Source organism: Melozone crissalis, unplaced genomic scaffold, assembly GCF_028551555.1.
Source record: "Melozone crissalis strain CALT ecotype California unplaced genomic scaffold, PUWL_Pcris_2 ptg000002l_1, whole genome shotgun sequence".
NCBI classification, from domain to species: Eukaryota; Metazoa; Chordata; class Aves; order Passeriformes; family Passerellidae; genus Melozone; species Melozone crissalis.
In genome coordinates, this window is record NW_026535780.1 from 11,503,857 (window position 1) to 11,521,463 (window position 17,607).

The following is a 17,607-nucleotide window of genomic DNA, read 5'->3' on the forward strand; positions in this document are numbered from 1 at the left end:
ACCAAGTTGTGTCCACCACATTCACCTTGCCATAGCAGTGTGAAATAAACATTAACTTAAACATTGTTTCAGTGAAGAGCTTTGAATCTCTACCCTGGGTCTGCCCTAACTTTGCTCCAGCAATTGAAAGGAATGGCTCCAGGAGACATACCAAGCATCTGTTGCAACTTAACATGATGTGGGATTAAATATTCAGTGTAAAAAATAACAAGAAAGTTGTACAGAGAATGTTTCTGATATGGATTTATTTTGCCACCTGGCTCCACTTCAGCACTACCTGCAACCCCACAAGCTCAGAGTATTAAAGGCTGGCCATTCCTGACACACCCTGCATCTTCCAGACACAGAGGACCTTTTTCACTCTGAAGGCCAGCTGGATGTGGGAAAGATCTTAAACATTGTACAAACTGGTCCTCATTCCTGGAGTCATACCTGTTCTCTTTAAAGCATATCTGCCTGCTTTACCAAAAAATGCCTCCCACATGTATTTACACCAGTGCTCACTCTGCAGATGGCTGTGGGAAAGAAACAGAGATTTTAACCTGCCTGGTGCACCACCAGCTGAGCTGCAGTTGGGATTCAGCGGACAGACTCCTTATTGCTGGTAGACTTAAGCAATGAGATGAACACAGTTTTATCTCCAAAATCTGGATGGAGGGGTAAAATAGCTTCCCTTCTGTTTCTTGGTACCAGAGAGAACTAAAACAACTGGCTCCTTCCCAGGGAATTCACTGCTCATCTCTGTGATGATGCAGGAGCTCTGTTTGGAAGGGACAGGAATGACTTGCAGCAAAAGCTTCAGGTGAGGCTCAGTGAGTGTCCCCCTCTTTCACACTAACCAGACTTCAATTAAAGTATCATTATAGTTTTGGGCAAAACACTTCCATCCTCTGCTGGTTTTCTATTGCTTGGCTCCTGGCAAAATGTTCAACTTTTGTGCCTCAGTTTCCCCACCACTTAAACAAGAGTAATAAAACCTCCTGTGGAGGTATCAATTCCACCTTGGTGCTTGTATAGGAGGAGGATGCAAAGGAAAGCACTACAAGAACCAGAGATCATCAATAAAGCATCCAACACTGCCACTGATGCTTCAGCAAACCACCAGCCCACTCAACCCCTAGGAGTGGGCCAGATGTGAGCAGTACAGCCAGATGTGCAGCACTAGCTCAGAAAGCCAAAACACAGGAAGAAGTTGCCATGTTCTTCATATTCATGAGCTTTTTAGTAAAGCTCCACAAAACTTGGAGGCATGTTCTCTGCTGTTGCTCTTGCCCTTTTGCACAGCGAGCAAGTCATAAATATTTCAGGGGAAGAGTCCAGAAAATTTGCAAGACTGGTCCTAGCCTTTTACAGCATTAATGAGCAGACCATTAATAGTTAATGAAGTAGCTGCTGGTGATCTCAGAGGTAAAGGCAAGATGAGAACAGTAGCGTTTGCTCATTCACTACAATGTGATAATGTGAAGGAATGGCTTGATCCTTCTATCAAATTCTCCCCATCACAGCAAGACCCAGAAGCTGATCACAGGACTTCCAGCAGAAACACACACAACCCCTTGCCCCACTGCTGTCACCCAGCACGATGGAGGCTGCTGGAAGTGGTCTGAACCAAGTGTCCTGATGCTCTGTGCACATCTGAGGGACTGCAAAGGCTTCAGTGCTGTGTCTTAAACACAAGACTAATGCTCCAAACAATCAGGCAGGACCATGCAATGCCTATGTGCAGGTGTGTGTGTGCACCCCATAGCCACACATATATAAAAATGCCAATAAAAAGAGTGGGTGTTGACGTCTTTTAAAAGTCTCAACTGTTTGTTCAAAGCTGCACTTTGAAAACCAAACTCACAATACAACTGGGCAGCCAATTTCAAAGAACAATTTCTGCGATTTCAGCCTCAGATGCAGCGAGGACTTTGGTGAAAAGGTATTCTTGCTGTACTTACTCTTTTTGTGTATCTGAACTGACATCCCCTGGCTGTATCTCTGCAGACAGGAAAGCACCTTGCAGACAAGAAGTCACCTTTTGGCAACTCTGCTTGCCAGGAGCTTTACCAAGGAAGGGCATCACTGGCCAGGCTGTTGGTGCAACTGCAGTCCTGCAGCCCCTTAGTGTTGAGAATTGGGTAAAAGTTTGGACAATGCCAAACTCAAATTTCCTTCATTTTATCACTGCCAGTATCACTGATTTTTAAAGGATTCCTGAGGTTTGTTTCCATCTTCCTCCACATTCATGTGTATGTGGGTTCATCAATCCCAGCATAGTAACTTGCTATGGTCTAATGAAAACAGGGAAGTTGTGGAGAGACCCCCCACCACCTGTGCTCTGGAGAGTGGCCAGTGTGACCCAGTGCATACAGGAATTCAGCACCACAAATCAAACACACTAAAAGCAGTTTGCGTCAGTCCTTGGCCCCGGGAATAATCAGCCTCCTGGATTTCAACTCACATCACATATGGTTTGTCAGTTTAAGCCTTTTCTGTGGTTTTCTAATAGGGGTCTGCAGAGAAAGCAAGGATTGATAGCAGAGAGGCTCCCTGAAGACCCCCAGATAGATAGGGACAGCCAGACCCACCTCCTTCAACAGCAAGCTGAGCTGGGCTTGGATGCAATCTGAGTATCTCCCTTTTATGTAAGTGTCCTTAGCACAGAGTGCAAAAGTTCATCTGTTCCAGCCGTTCAGGACTGGCAGTCAAGAGCTTTGCATTCAAAGGGAAGAGAAAAAGGAAAAGAAAAGCTTAATCTCAGAGTTGCAGTCTTAATTCCACCCTGCAAACCAGAGATGTTTTAGTAGTGCAGGAGTCAAAGGCAACGGCAGCACTGGGCCCTTTGTTAAATAATTAACTACGATTTGCCTAATCCATCCATCCTAGGTTCTCACTGAAGAGACAAAAAACATCCCCATCAACACCCCACTCTCACCCAAGCAATGAGCTTCCTACAGCACCTCCTCGATAATCCTCTAGTTTTTAACAAAACTGCTCCTTGACTTTTCTCACCTTCAAACATGATTCTGCCTGCTGCTCTCAATGCAGATCAAAGGTGACCTTAGTCGATCCTTACTGTGCTAAGACATAAATTTATTAAGTTAAATTTCAAGTAATTATGTTATTCTGTAATTTTATTAAAAGCTATCATTTGCCAAACATGCTCTGGAAAATAATTACTACTCAGACTTAATAATAAAGTACATAATTAGCAATGAATGTATACTGCCTCTTTTAAAAATCCATAGTATGTAATGTTCCTTCATGCTTTGAGTGCAGAGTGTCTTAAAGTGATCATAAACATTGGTTTAAAGACTTTAATACCTTAAACTAATTTAAATCACACTAAGGATGAAATGTTACAAAGGAAGAACCCTGCCAGATTCAGATGTGTGTTGGGCTGTCCCTCACTCACACACTCTATTTTGCATAATTTAAGAACAAATATTTTAAAACAGCAGACAAGTGAAAAAAAATCTTTAATGACCAGAACAACCTACCCAACCTCACACATTTCTTAATCAACTTCCTATTATCTGCCTGTTTCATTTAAAAAAGAAGGAAAAAATAGTTGACATTTTACCTTCTCCTCCAGCAAAACTGTGATGCTAAGTGTGTGTTACATTTTTGTTTCCAACCCTTTGAGAACTTATTTTTTACTGATTTTACAAGACAGCAAAGGGACATGGGACATTCATGCACTAGCCAAAAATTATCAAGCTGCAACCCCAAACAAGCCAAGGGGCCACAGCAGAAGCTGAATGTTCCAAAATGAGTATCTGTCAGCTGCAAAGACCAATACTAAAGGGTTGCAAATCACAGTCCTTTTCCACTGCTGTGCAGAGCAGCAATCAGGAATTTGAGCAGGAGAAGGGTGTCTCAGCCAACCTGTGCCAGAAGCTCAGCATGGAACACATCTGGGAGATGCTGCAGCAGGGCCCAGATGCACAAGCCAAGCAGTGACCTTGCAACACACAGAGCAGCCTCCACCCTGAGACTCAGCAAAAGGATCAGGACAAGAGAGAAGCAACAAATAAAACCCCTATCTACACAGGAATGGACAAAACACAGGCAGATTAAAAAAATTAAAATAACTAAAGCATGTTAGATGAAAACATGAACCAGTCTAAGTGGTCCTACTGCCTGTGCCAGTGAGAGGCAAATAGGAAAGGATGCGTTGAGTGCAAGGCAGGTAACTGAAAAATACAATCAAATTCCCACCTTGGCTGCAGAAATCAATACAGAGAGGAAACTCAGGTATGAATTCAGGTTTCCTGTGCAAATGCACCATTCAAAATGCATCAAGCTACAACTCACACCACTCCACACAACATACCTCAAAGCTAAAAGCGTGGCAGAGCCCAGGTGATAATTCCCATCCCTCTTGCTGTCTGCTACCATCTGTAAGTAAAGCAGCCACAAATCCTTTGCCACACAGTACTGCATACCATTTACACCACCACCAATTTTGGGATGCAGCTTGTGTTAAATACCCAGAATCTCCTCACACACTTTTCCCATTCAACAGCACAGTTCAAAGCAGATCCCTGTCTTCATCAAGCACCACAACAGGCTTTGCCCACAGATGGAAAGGTGCTCTCCTTGTCCTGTAAGCACCTGCCACAGCAAGCTCCTTGTTGGGATGCAAATTGAGCTCTCCAAAAAAATGTCACGGTGGGAACAGACTGGTAGGGGGAGAGGTGAAGGAAGAGGGTACCACAAAGAAATTAAAAATGCAAGCCATGTGCTCAACAATGATCTCCCTCCTGAACTGAGCACGGGGCTCAGACAGGGATTTGTACTTTTTTTTTGTGTACATTTTCTTTAATTTAGAAGAACCTTATATTTAAGTCCCCCAGAATTTTTGTGGGAGAGTAAGCGGCAGAGGGCTCAGCACAGAACTGGAGCCAGCTGGCAAAGGCTGTCTGCTGCCTGCTCACCCCTTGCACCCTAGGGCAGTAAACTCTGAAGTTGAAAGCACTCACCCTTGAGCACTTTGTGTTGAGAACAAGACCATTCACTACTCACCAAGAGGCAAGAACAGAGCAAGGAAAAAGCAGTTCAGGTTTCAGGAGATTAACTTTAAATGCACCAACTCAGTGCTCTGATTTGCTGCTGGAGAAGAGATGGGGCTGGAGCTAAGATCATTCCTATGTACAAGCTCTTTTCAGCATGAATAATATATTGTGACACTCCTCTCCTGACTTGGACATTACCGAGTGTTCGCACGCTCTCCAGGATCACCACAGAGGTAAACACATAAAAATAAGGTTGATAAGGCTAAGATCCAGGATAACAGGATAAACAAACAGAATCTAAGGCACTCAAGTACATTTATGGTTGAAAGCAAAATCCTTCAGAGAGCTAAGATTTTTTTTTCCTTTATCTGATTAAGTGTGGATCTTGAAACTTGTGTTTGCCTTGAGCAGTATTTCCCAAACCACATCACCCCCTCGACATCACCAAGGCACACAGACAAGATGCCAACAGATACACAGAGGAGGGATATCCTGAGAAAACTATTTTAGCAATAGTGAAATTGTAAGAATGCTCTCAAGAGATGCCAATTTAAAAGTAGTAAAGAAAACAGTTCACTCCAAACACATCATTCTTTCTTGTCACTCCAATTGTTTTAAAACACATGTAGAGCCAACTCCTCTCTTATGCTGAAGAACCCTGGACAGGCAGAGAGAAGTAGAGGCTTCTTCAGGCAGCACTTTCCTCTGAATTTACTCATCATCATTTACACCTGGAGGCTTCCTACCTGCTGTAGTTGGACAAAATCCTGCAGGTCCTCAGTGGCCACCAGCCCCTGTCCTTGGCACCCTGGCATGGGCATGATGCATTTGCCAACTCTTCCATGCAGCAACCCCTGGTACTTTCTCTGGTTTGAAAACCCCACATGAAGATTTTCAGCATCATTAGCCAGCTTTTTTTCAGATGGTTTCTCAAAGAAAACTAAACCTAGCCCTCAGAAAGGTCCCACAGTGGAACTGGTAGCTTCCTGGCAAGATACTTTACCTGAGCACAGGCTGGAAGGACCTGTGCCTTAGGTTAAAGCCCAGGTAAAAGGGCTACTGTCTCTCAAAAAGAAAAAAAAAAAAAAAGAAAAAAAAAAAGGATGTAAAGCCCTGAGACATGAAAAACAGATCCCAAAAATCTGCAACTGCAAGGTCATGACTGCTGGTACTGAATATCACTTGATGGTAATGAAAAGCAGCATCATAATGGTGACAGGCTGCAAGAGATGATGTAGGGATGCCAGATAGTAAATACATGAGTGATAAAGGACTCTGTAACCACCTTTGGCTAAGCAAAAGGAGGGCACTGGTGTACTGGTCCCAGGGGTGGGAGCAATGACAGTCATGTGGACTCCCAGCCAGGCAGCCAAGTGCTCTCCCTGGGAGGGAGCTGAACACTCAAACAACTTCCTCGCCTTTCAATCACATGGAAATGAACAACACTCCTCACAGAAGGCCAGGAAGGGGAACATCCTTGGAAAAATGCAGAAAAAAAACAGTTTCAGGGGAAACTAGGATTCTTTGGGATAACCCTCTCTTCCACAATTTTCAAGAAAGCTGTACCAAAGCCTGGAAGACAACAAGCACCAAAGCCTTTAACAGCAGTGTGCTCCCAGCATATCATTTAAATAAATCAGTTTCTGGAGAGACAAAAGACAAGGAAAAACTCCCTGTGGTGCCTGACAGTTTGTGCTCAAAAGGATGCTGAAAAAAAAACCCACAACAAGACATATTTGCTTTTGAGGTGGGTGGTAGGAGGAGGGGAGGGGAAGGAATATCCCCAGAAACACTCGAGGCCAGAACCATCAGGACTTTCCTTCATTTTGTGTGGAAGTGAATCAGCAGTGCTCTGCCAGCCCGGCAGCAAAGCCTGGAGATGCTGCTGCTGTCTGCTTCATACTGGCTCTCACTGGCATGAGAGGAGGCAAAAACCTCCCTGCACCAATCCCCAGGCCACCACCCAGCACACTCTGAAACCCTACAAAACTTAACTGCTTCCAACTGGTGTATCCTCTTGGATTTTTGTCTTGCTAGTAGGATTTAAGAAGAAGAACAAGTATTTTCCCACTTCTGCTATCTAAGTGAAGTGCAACATAAAGTAACTGAAACTAATAAGCATGAAATTAGGTTGAGAAATGTAAAAAATAAATGTCCAAAACTTAGAGTGAGAAAAGTGAACACACACAAGAAAGGCAGCAGGAGGGATACAGAGATCTTGAGACATACTGATATTTTATTAAATTTCTCTGAGAGTGCCTTCAGCAGCAGCTCAGAACCTGCTTTTTTTGGGTGGTATTCAAAAAAAAAAAAAACCAACCCAAACAAACCACAAATAACAAGATTCTGCTTAAAATGAAAGGAATCACATTCTTCCCTATACAGTTTTACTCAAAAGGCTTCTTCCTCCTCCATCAAACTGGACAAGAGGTTAAGTAACACTGAATCTGAGCCTTCCTTAGTTATGGTCACTGACTCAAAAGGAGCAAGAAAATCTCTCTCTATTTGTTTGTTGGTGGAGGGTTTTTTTGTTTGTTTTACGTTCCAATGAATGAAATATGCAGTTTTAACACTTATTAAAAATTGTGGGAACAACACACAATCAACTACAAAAGAGAAGCCAAAATAAACAGGTAATTTGAGGTTGCAAGTTAAAAAAAGTATTCAGTATTTAAGAGGGGAAATAAGGTCAGGACAGGAAGAATAGGGAGGGGGGAAAGAGAAGGAAAATCCAAGATTTCAGACTTCTCATAGGCTCAATAAATAAATGAAAAGCAGTGCAAGACATTCCCATCCTACCCAACCCACTGCTCACATGAAATTAATCGTCCCCTCCACCAGTGCCAACTGAGACCACACTGCAAATCACAGCATCAAAATGCTACAGATTAAAAGATAACACTGAAGATTTATATCTCTACATGTCACTTCATAAAGGAGGGAGAGAAGTAGAAGGCTGTTTCTCTGCAAAGCCAAAGCTATGAGTTTTCTAAGTGGCAAGGCAAGTAGCTTTGCTTTTCATCTTGCAACATTTTTCCAGGAAAGAAGATGAATTTCAAGCTGTGGAAGAATTTACCAAGTGAATTGAAAGCCACGGTGGACAGGTAACACTGCTATTGAGGAAACTCTGTGACCTGCACAGAGCAATTTGCATTTGCCAGGATGTGCCCATCCCTGTGATCCAGAGCCTCCCCTGCCTGCAGCTGCAGGAGGGGCTGCACTGAACTGGGGCTGCACTCCAGCAGTGAGGCTGGAGGTTTCCCAGAGCACAGGGTGGATGTGCAGACACAAGAGCCGAACAAGCCCATGAGAGCAGGCATGTCTGCATGGGCACATCTCACACCAGGTCTGTACCACCAACACTTGCCATGCACGGCACCAGCCCAGGGCGGGACATGCCACTGAAGCAGCTGTGCTGGCAAACCCAGGAGTGAAAGGGCTGCTGCACCAGCAAAGGGACATTACTGCCAATGTCACCTACTGAGACAGGGCTGGGATGATAAACCCACTATCAGCACACTCACCCAAGGAGAAAGTCCTTGATGTGCTTGTGGGATGCTGACCAGACCAAAGCAGCTGGTACCCAGCCTAATGAGGTATTAAACATACACAGTCTCACTTTGTACCAAAGCCTGTAGAGATGGGACAAGGAGCAATGGTTTTAAACTGTAAGAGTGTAGGTTTAGATTGGACATCAGGAAACAATTTAAAGATCCCTCTCAACCCTCAGGCTGGGCAATCCCAGACAAAGACAGCATGAGGCAGAGGCCTACAGGCCTTCAGAGCTTTTGAACCATGCAGATGGAAACTGCATCCATGGCCGAGCCTGGACCATGGTACTGTTCACCCTGCAGTCTGTGTGGGTGGGAGTTATGGAGATCTGTAAATTCCTTCCAATAAACCTGTAATAGTTAGTTTGAGAGGCAGGCAAGTGGTGAGCAGGCTCCAGTTTGCTACATCAGGTCCCCACTGGACAACAGTGTGGAGAAGACACAAACTGCAGCTGGTGCTGGGGAGGCTTGTTCTCAGAGCAAAGCTGAATTCCCTGCCCTGCTTTCAGCACCCAGCATGTGCCCTTGCCCCCACCCAGTTCGCCAAAGGTAATCAAAACTCACTGCAAGCTCACCCCCTCCACTCCTGATGTGTGACTTCTAACCATGCAGATGTTCTAGATCCCCTTCCTCCCCATTTGCTTCCCAACCCTTCCTCCCCTGTTTCCCCTGCAGATGGCAAATGCTCCCCTCTGTCCAGCACTGACAGAGCCTTCCCACCAGAGCCCCACTGGGGCACTGCTCACTGCAGGCCACCTGCAGTCTCATCCAAGAATTCTAGCAGGTGTTGCACCATAATCCACCTCCTCAGCTAGCAGAATCTCCCGAGATGACTTTTTTGAATTCCCCTCCTCGCTGCCAACACCTAAACCTTCTCTCCTTGTCTGTGTGTTCTCTCTCTGCTCACTAACAAAAGCAAGCCATCTGAGCCTTCTGCAGTGCTAAATACACAAAATCATTTCACACCTCTCCCTCAGTTTCACCAGCACACTCACAATACTGGTCATTCTACATAAACTGAGCTTATGGACATTCAGTTTTCACTGTAGGAACTGGTTTGGGGTCCCACGATTCCGAAAAGAGCTTGCCAAATGCACTGTCTTATTTTCCAACTCACAACATTTCTATGACAACCCCCAGTGCTACTTTTTAAAACCAAAACAACCAACCAAACAACCCTTCTGCCTTGCTCAAGGCATGGTGGTTTTGGGGAGAGGACTGGCTTGGTGATTTCTGAACTGTTTCTGGAAGGCAAGGCTGGAATTGAACACTGCTCCCTTCATCTTCCAAGCACCCAACTAATTTTATTTCCATTTTTCTACACCTTCACAAACCAAACTCTCAAATATTACTCCATATGAAAAGTATTTGAATCATTCTGAAAATCAACAGCTCTTTCAGCTTTTCAGAAAAAAAAACCAACTTACTGCTACCCTGGGACTGAACTGTATCATTACATCCCGTAAACTTCTGATCCATTTTTGAAGGGTTGATAAAATAAATTAACCACAAATATTAGTTGTAGCATATGTGACACATGTAAACACACCCTGACAGAAGACCAGCAATAATCATAATGGCTTTAACTTGAAGCTTTATAGATTATTTTAATACCAACTTTTGTTTATTACTTACTTTCAGTATGAACAAATAGCATCATGTAGATGTGCAGTAACCTTTAGGGAAAGAACATACTTGCTGAATAACCCTCACACCTGAAAGAAAGTCAAACTACAATTACACTCCATGTGAAATGTAAATGCAGCTTTACCTGACAGCCATGCTGAAATCTCAGGGAATTCAGTTGTGACACTGCACGTTTCTGAACAAATTCTAATTAAAATACTTTTTCTATTATTTTCAGAGGATGTTTCCATTCCTTAAGGGGACACAAAGAAAAATAATTTAGACATAGATCAAAACATCGCAACCAGAAGACACTCCAAATAGCATTTCTGAGAACCATCTAAGTTAGGGTAAAACAAAAAGAAACAAAACCTGAAGATGTCACACATGCAAATACAGTGATGTCACGTCTGGCATTAAAATCTTTGTCTTTTATGAGGATCAGCAAAACCTGATGCGCTCTCATTCCAGACTGGAGCAGTTTGAAACTGGTTTGAAAATGCAAAAAGAAGCCAGTAACTTTACTGTATTTAATGTTGGCTTTTTTTGACTTTTAATAAAAACACAATAAAACTTTCCCCTCCCCACAAGAAAAAACACTACAAACTTGGGCTGATTCATATAATGGATTATTCATTTTACAGATATTGACTAGAAATTGCTGATTGTAACTAGAGTAAAAAGGAAAAAAGCAAGTGGAATTGTGAGAGAAAGGGACTGGAAGGAGCGGGCTACTTTCAGACACTGACAGCAGGAAATGTCCTGTGTGACAAAACTCTCACAGCTGAACTCTGGGGTGGACAGGCAGGAAAAACGTCATTTTACAAAGGTGAGCAATCACAAGGTCTTAGGGCTGATGACTGAGCTATAAACACCTATCCACTTTTTGGCACTGAGTTTATCACGGATACAAGAAGAGAGGACAAACATGGGACAGCTCTTGGCCATTGCTTTCTGTAGAAGCCTGAGGGGATAAACACGCATATGGGGGCAAAGTAAAATAACGACCAGCCAATTCTCAGCATTTATATTCTTCCCATTTGCTGGCCAGTACCTTGCTTTCCCTGATCCAGAAATCAATCTGCAATTCTGTTTCAAAGAGCAGCTGAGTTCATACAACATACTGAAGCCACATCTACATTAGAAAGGCTTCACCGCTACAGAAATGTATTACCCTGGCAAAGCACTCTGGACACAGATACCTCTTAAACAATAATATTGCTCATCTACTGCTCTAATAAAACCACGGCAGCACACACCACTCCTAGCACACATGCCATTTCCCAGTAAGGCTGCATGAATGAGCTTTCTGCTAGAGACATCAGACCTCCTCTAGTTACATCTGTACCTCCACGACCCAGCCGCGGCCAGGAGGGAAACACCGCTCACAAAGTTTCATCAGTAGTTTAAAAACAAAAGGCACCTCGCTGACAGCCTTGTGCCGTGACCCTGAGCTGTCAGACGTGCAGCTTCCCAAGGCAATGCACACTGTGGCACTCTGCCCGCTGCTCCCCGCGCTGCGCTGCGGGACCCGGCAGGCAGGAGCGGCTGATGCCCAGCGATCCCCATCACCCTTCCCACCCAGCCAGGAGTCCTACTCTTCCCTCCCATTCCTACTTCTGCGGATGTTTTCTCCCCTTGTGCTCTCCACCTTCCAATCCAAAACTTTTGCTGCGTTCCCCTGCGCAGCAGGACGTTCGCAAGGTTTCCAAGGAGCACCTGCCCCAAGAAAGGATGGGGAGCCGCCAGCGGAGAGAGGCGCTCGGGCAGCCAAGGGGGAGGAAATCAGAGCCATGCCCCGCCTCCCGGCCGTCTCCCTCCGGAGGGATTCCCAGGCTCCGAACTAACCGGAGTGCTCAGGCAAGAGCAGGGTACAGGGATCCCCCAAAGTCAGACAGGTACTTCCCTGCGTCATTTCCAAGTTATAGTCCTAGCAAAGAGGGGGGGAAATCAGTATCCTTCCCTGTCGCCTTCATCGCAGAGGGAGAGAAGGGAAAAAAAAAAAAAAAGAAGACAGGTCTATGATGTCTTTGGAAACCGGCTAAAACAAACGGGAAAGTCACCTCTCATTAAAAAAAAAAAAAAAAAAAAAAAAGAAAAGTGGCTATAACGTGCCAAAGCCTGCATTTCCCCAAACCTCCCCATTCCGGAGTAAATAAAATGCCACGGGAAGGCAGAGCCTTTCGCTGGGTGGAGGAGGGATGGAGCGGGGCGCCCGGCTCTGCCCCGCCGCGGTCCCGGCTCGGTGCCGCCGCTCCCCGCAGTTACCGGCAGCGAGACCCGCGCCACGACCACGGCGTCACGGGTGGGAGGGGGGCTGCCAAAGAGGGGAGGGAGGCCAGGAGGAAGGAAAAAACATCAAAAATTAAACCAGAAGAAACCGCTGCCAAGTGCGGCCGCGGGCGCGGAGCCACGCGCGGCGGCGGCGCCGGGCCCCTCCCGCGCCCCAGGGCGGCTCTGCCCCCCCGGCCCGGGAGCCCGCGGCTCCTCGTCAGGGACCGCGCTGACAAAATCCCCTGCTCGCCTCTACGTAACGCCCTGTCGAAAGCGGACGCCATATTTTGTGTTGCTGATGTCGACATAGACAAACGTAGACATGTTTCCCCCCCACTCCTGCTTTTCCCCCTTCGCCCAAACTTGCGATCGGGAGGCGGCGGGGAGCGGAAAAAGGGCGAGGGGAGCGAGGCTGCACGGCCAAAAATGAAAAACGTAGCCAAAATAATTACCAGCCCACCCCGAACAGCCCTCCCGGCTCCCACCCCCGGCGGTCTCCCCCGCCCTCCCCCCCACCTCCCGGCCCCCGCCGAAGTCCAGGGAACCGGACAGTTTCTGCAGGAGGAAAAGTTGGGTGCGAGCGGTCGGGGCGGGAGCGCCGGCGAGCGTCCGTGCGCAGGGAGGGGGCGGCTGGGGAGCGCCGCGCACCGGGGGAGGGGGCCCCGCCTGGGAAGTTTCCTACCTGCGCCCAGGGCGGCGGCACCGACTGTCCCGGGCGGAGCGGCACCGGGGCTCCGCTCCGCGCCGCTCCGCTCCGCTCCGTGCGCCGCCCGCGGCCGCGGGACCCCGCGCCCCCCGCCCCCGCCGCGCCCCCCGCCCCCGCCGCGCCGGCCCGCGGGGAACACGCGCGCCCCGCCACGCGCGCACGCACCGGCCCTGCCCCGCCGCGGAAAAAAAAAAAAAAAAAAAGGGGGAGAAAAAAAAAAAAGGAAAAAAAAAAGGAGAAAAAAAAAAAAAGAGCCCTCGATCGGCGGGGATCTACGCCAAACCCCACATGATCTCTGACGTCAGCCTGCGTATTTGCATACGATACCACCGCCGGCGCGGCCGCCGGGGTCCCTCGGCGCGGCGGAAAGTTGCGCGCGGGGCCGCGCCCCCTCCGTGGCCCGCCCGGCCCGGGCGCGCCTCCCGCGGCTCAGCCCCTCCAGCCCTCCCGGCACGCACCCCCTGCCCCGAGCGGGGGCTCCGCCGGGCGCTCCGCTCCCTGCGGTGACACCGCCGGCCCGTGCCCGGCCCGGCCCGTGGCATCGCCGGTCCCCGCCGCGCTCCCCTGCCCGCTCCGCGGGCGGAACTGCGCGGACCCTCCCGATCGTCCAGGTGGAGCCGGGGGCGCAGCGGGGGACCCCGGCCCCGGGCGGTTCGAGCGGTGGCGGCGCCGAGGGGGATATGGACCCGTGGTAGAGGGGCTGGGAGTGAGGAGCCTCGGACCAGCGTCCCGTGGGCTGGAGCTCCCCGTGTGGGGAGGGCAGCGGCTGGACCCTCGTTCCAGGACGTGGGGACGGGACCAGCATCTCTGCATCGCTTCCCTGCTGTAGAGGCGGCGGGGGCTGACCCCGCGGTGGGCACGGCGACGGCAGCCCCAGGGTCTGATGAGGCTGTGCCATTGCCGTGGGACTGCCCCTCGGAAGCGGGACAGGTTACCTGGGGAGGTGGGAGGCACTTCTTCATCTTCGGCTTGCGATACAGGCTTTCCAAGCCACAGTCTTTTGGGTGGGCTTCAGGCGGTGATTTTTTTTTTGTGTTGCTTTGAAGAAGGTGGTGTGTATTTCCAAGGGATGCTACCGCAATCTCTGCTCCTCTGCTGCAACGCAGGAATCCTTTCCCCAATTTAAAATTGCCGTTGAACTCTTTGCCTTTCTTCCAAAGAGATGCAGACAGATAGGATCCAGGCTATTTTCTGTTTACTTCAATGAATTAATTAAAAGAAATAATTTACCGATTGTATCTTGCTACTAGATAGCAGATCTTCCAACAAGTCCTGGCTAATAAGACTTAAGAGTAGCATAATCTCACTGTAACTTCAGGGATGTGCTATCTAGACGTGGTATCTTTGATTAGATCTCATTAGATTAATCTTTTAATTCTATTCTTTGTGCTCTACAGGCTTTAATTCTCGGCTTGCTTCGGCTCTCACCCTGCCCCATGACCCAGCAGGTCGGCCAGGCTGCAGCCCTTAGCCCAGCTGAGGGACTTCGCTGGGCATGGTTTTGTTTGCCTTCCCCGTGTCGGGCTGGGGACTGGCTCGTGTTCGAGTGTCAGACGAGGAGCTCTAAGTTATTGCAACTGAATAATCGGAGAAGAACGTAAATATGTCAAAGCGGTGTCAAGAGATTTCTTTGCAGGGATACCCTTATCTGAGTAGGCGTGTTTCTGACTGCCTGACTGAGTATAGTCTCTCTCTGTAAGTACTTGATAACAGGATGGATTCCTTCCTTGCTGCCACCAGCGCCGAGATTCCTGCTAACTTCGCTTTCCAGATGAAGGTTGTTAGTCAGGAACAAGCTTGGGTGTAATCTCTGCACTTGGGGCACGGAAGATGCCCCTTAAATCTTGCTGATGCTCATCAAACTCTGGTGTTCGTCCTGAAAGCTGTTGGTGGTTTTGATATTTTTTAATGGAAATTTCTTTGTCTTTTAAATATTTCTGGATATATTGTGTTTAATTCTTCAGTAGCTGTCCACCCCTGAAAATGTTTATGAATTTTGAATACTCGGGTGCAAAAAAAAAAAGTTATTTTAGAGCACAAAGATTTTCCTGCAGGATACACATTTTTTTTAACTGTCTTAAATTCCTTTTCTAGGATCTAGAAGAGAAACAAGCTTAAGTGTTTCAGTAAGACTACAATTCTTCTGAGTATAAAATGTTCTTGAAAGGGTAGATCAATGGAAAAGCAGGTGAAAAATCATCTGCTTGCTGTTGTCCTAATTCACACGTACTTTAAGGCCTGTTTAGCTTTTCTTGCATTTCCAAATGCAGAAGGTTCTTCGATGGATTCGGTGATATGGCAGCTAATGTTGCTTTTCAAGTGCAAAAAAGGGCTGTCGGTGGGAGCCAGGTGTGGGATTTCAGACCTTAAGCCCGGGTTTAACAAAGGCAATTTTAACCTGTGGCCAAAGAGATCTCTGCACCAAGTAAGGCCCGCAGTGAGGCTTAGCCACCTTCCCCAAAATTATGAATGGTGCCACACAAATTGGTATCTGGAAGGCATTAAAAATGAGGCATAATTCACTGTATTTAAGATGAAGAGGATGTGGGTTTAAAATTGGAGCAATTGTTATTACAATCCTACATGAATAAACTACTGACAACTATTTGAGCAGGTGTGTGTCCAATGTTCCTGCTAGAGAAGCTGCTCACACTGTGTCATCTGACTCCAAGAATACCTGCTTGTGTCTGACTTGGCATTTCCCACACGGAGGCACAAAATACAGTGCACAGAGATTGGTTTTGTGAATGGTTTTTGACTTGGTCATCACATTCCTCCTCTGAATCTTGGGCAGTGGGACAAGCAGGCAGTGTGACATCTCTACCTGGATGCTGTTGTTCAGAAGACTTGTAGTTAGCTCTGATTCTGTCAAATTTATTTGGAGTTAAGTGAAATGATTGAAGATTTACTGAGAGATGGCAGAACGGTGTTTAAGATTAGAGTTTATAATTACAAAAGCCTCGATTCCTTGCGAAGTCATGCAATTAAAAAAGTATCAGTGATGGATGCAATTGGAATACTCTTACAAAGTCTCAGTATTCATTTATAAAAACCTAACATTAACATGACGCGGGGTAACATAGCAAAATGGAAATTGCTTTTGCAGAATATGCAAAAGGAAATTTGCAATTTTAAATTTCTTTTGCATAAGGCTTCTCTTTTTAATTAATAGCACAATGAAAGCCACACTGATTACAAAGCACAGTGAACATGCATGCACAATTTCCCAGCAAAGTGAGGGCAGAGTACTTGCTTGCTTTAAATCTAGTGCCCTCTCTGTTCCTTTGTGCACCGTCTCTGGGTTTAAGGTGACATCTGCTCCACAAAGTCCTCAGATGAAGTTGCAGTCTTGTCTGTGAAATAATGCCTTGGTCAGACATAATGAACTGTGTACTGATGGGTAGTTTTCTTACAGTGTGGATATGAGTGTCTGACATATGTATTGTCACATACATTTCAGTCTTTTTCAGTTTAATGGTTTTTTTTCTGACTGTTTAATCCTGTGAAATTGCAGGCTGAGTCAGCATTACAGATCTAATTCCTTGTCTTGGAGGTACAGCTCTGACTTTTTGCTCTGAAGGTACTGCATAAATATACTAAAAGGAAATGTACATCCTCTGAGAGCCACAACAGGGGCATGCAAATAAAAGTAGTTTTCTGTTGTGTTCATGGCTACATGTTTCTCATTTTTATGCTGGCCTAACTCTGTGAGATAAGTGGAGTTTTGCCTACAAGATGTCGCAGCAAACAGGTAGGCTGTGAGCTTTGGAATGGATGTGTTTGCTTCTCCCAGGGCAGTGAACCAGCCCTTGGCTGCTGGACCAAGCTACTGCCTTGGAGCTGGTTTTGGGAAGAACCAAACTCAGCTTCTGTTGTTAATTTTACACCTTGCTCCCATCTCCTCTTCCACTCTGTTCTTCTAGCCCTGCATGGGCATAGAGATTTACTGGCTCTCTGTTTTTAATGCCAGCTCAGTAATGGAATCAGGCTTATTATACAATCAGAAGGAGAAATTAAGGTAAAAACAAATAAAAAAGAAGTCAGCAGACGAACACTGCTACCATTTTTCCCTCTCTTGCCGAGACCTTGATCCTGCTGAGAGCAGGAAGTGGTGCTTGACTGGTGGTGTGCACATCAATGGCTGAGAAACCAAGCCCTTTAGCCTGGTGGGGTTTTTTCACCACCCCAGCAAAACAGCTTCCCAAAGCAAGCTTTCTCCTTTGCTAAAATGGTTTGTTGCTCCCATCAGTGTTCTCAATCACCGGCGTGTGCAAGTACAAGCTGAAGTAGTAAGCACCGATCAGATGTGCTGTCTGCAAAATGAGATGTTAATATGAATGCACGGAAAAGGAAAACAATATCAAGGTCTGATCCAATTATAAGGGCTGATCTTATGATTTGTAGTGTCCTTAAGCTGGGGGAAGCTGTCACAAGGCAAGATGCCTCC

At 46.7% G+C, this 17,607-nt stretch overlaps 1 protein-coding gene across 3 annotated transcripts in view; it reads right to left on the bottom strand.

Moving 5' to 3' along the window:
- Nucleotides 1-13,211, bottom strand: part of ZHX2 (zinc fingers and homeoboxes 2) — a 71,642-nt gene extending 58,431 nt beyond the window's left edge. The window contains exons 1-2 of one of the 3 annotated variants that reach the window (XM_054294957.1): nucleotides 10,326-10,481; nucleotides 10,190-10,230 (exon numbers count right to left, since the gene is read on the bottom strand). The gene's annotated coding sequence lies outside the window, so the exon portion shown is untranslated. Of the gene's footprint in view, nucleotides 1-10,189; nucleotides 10,231-10,325; nucleotides 10,482-13,136 lie in introns of those variants that run through there. The other 2 variants (XM_054295098.1, XM_054295027.1) reach the window with 2 other exon arrangements.
- Between the last annotated feature and the right edge of the window lie 4,396 nt (nucleotides 13,212-17,607).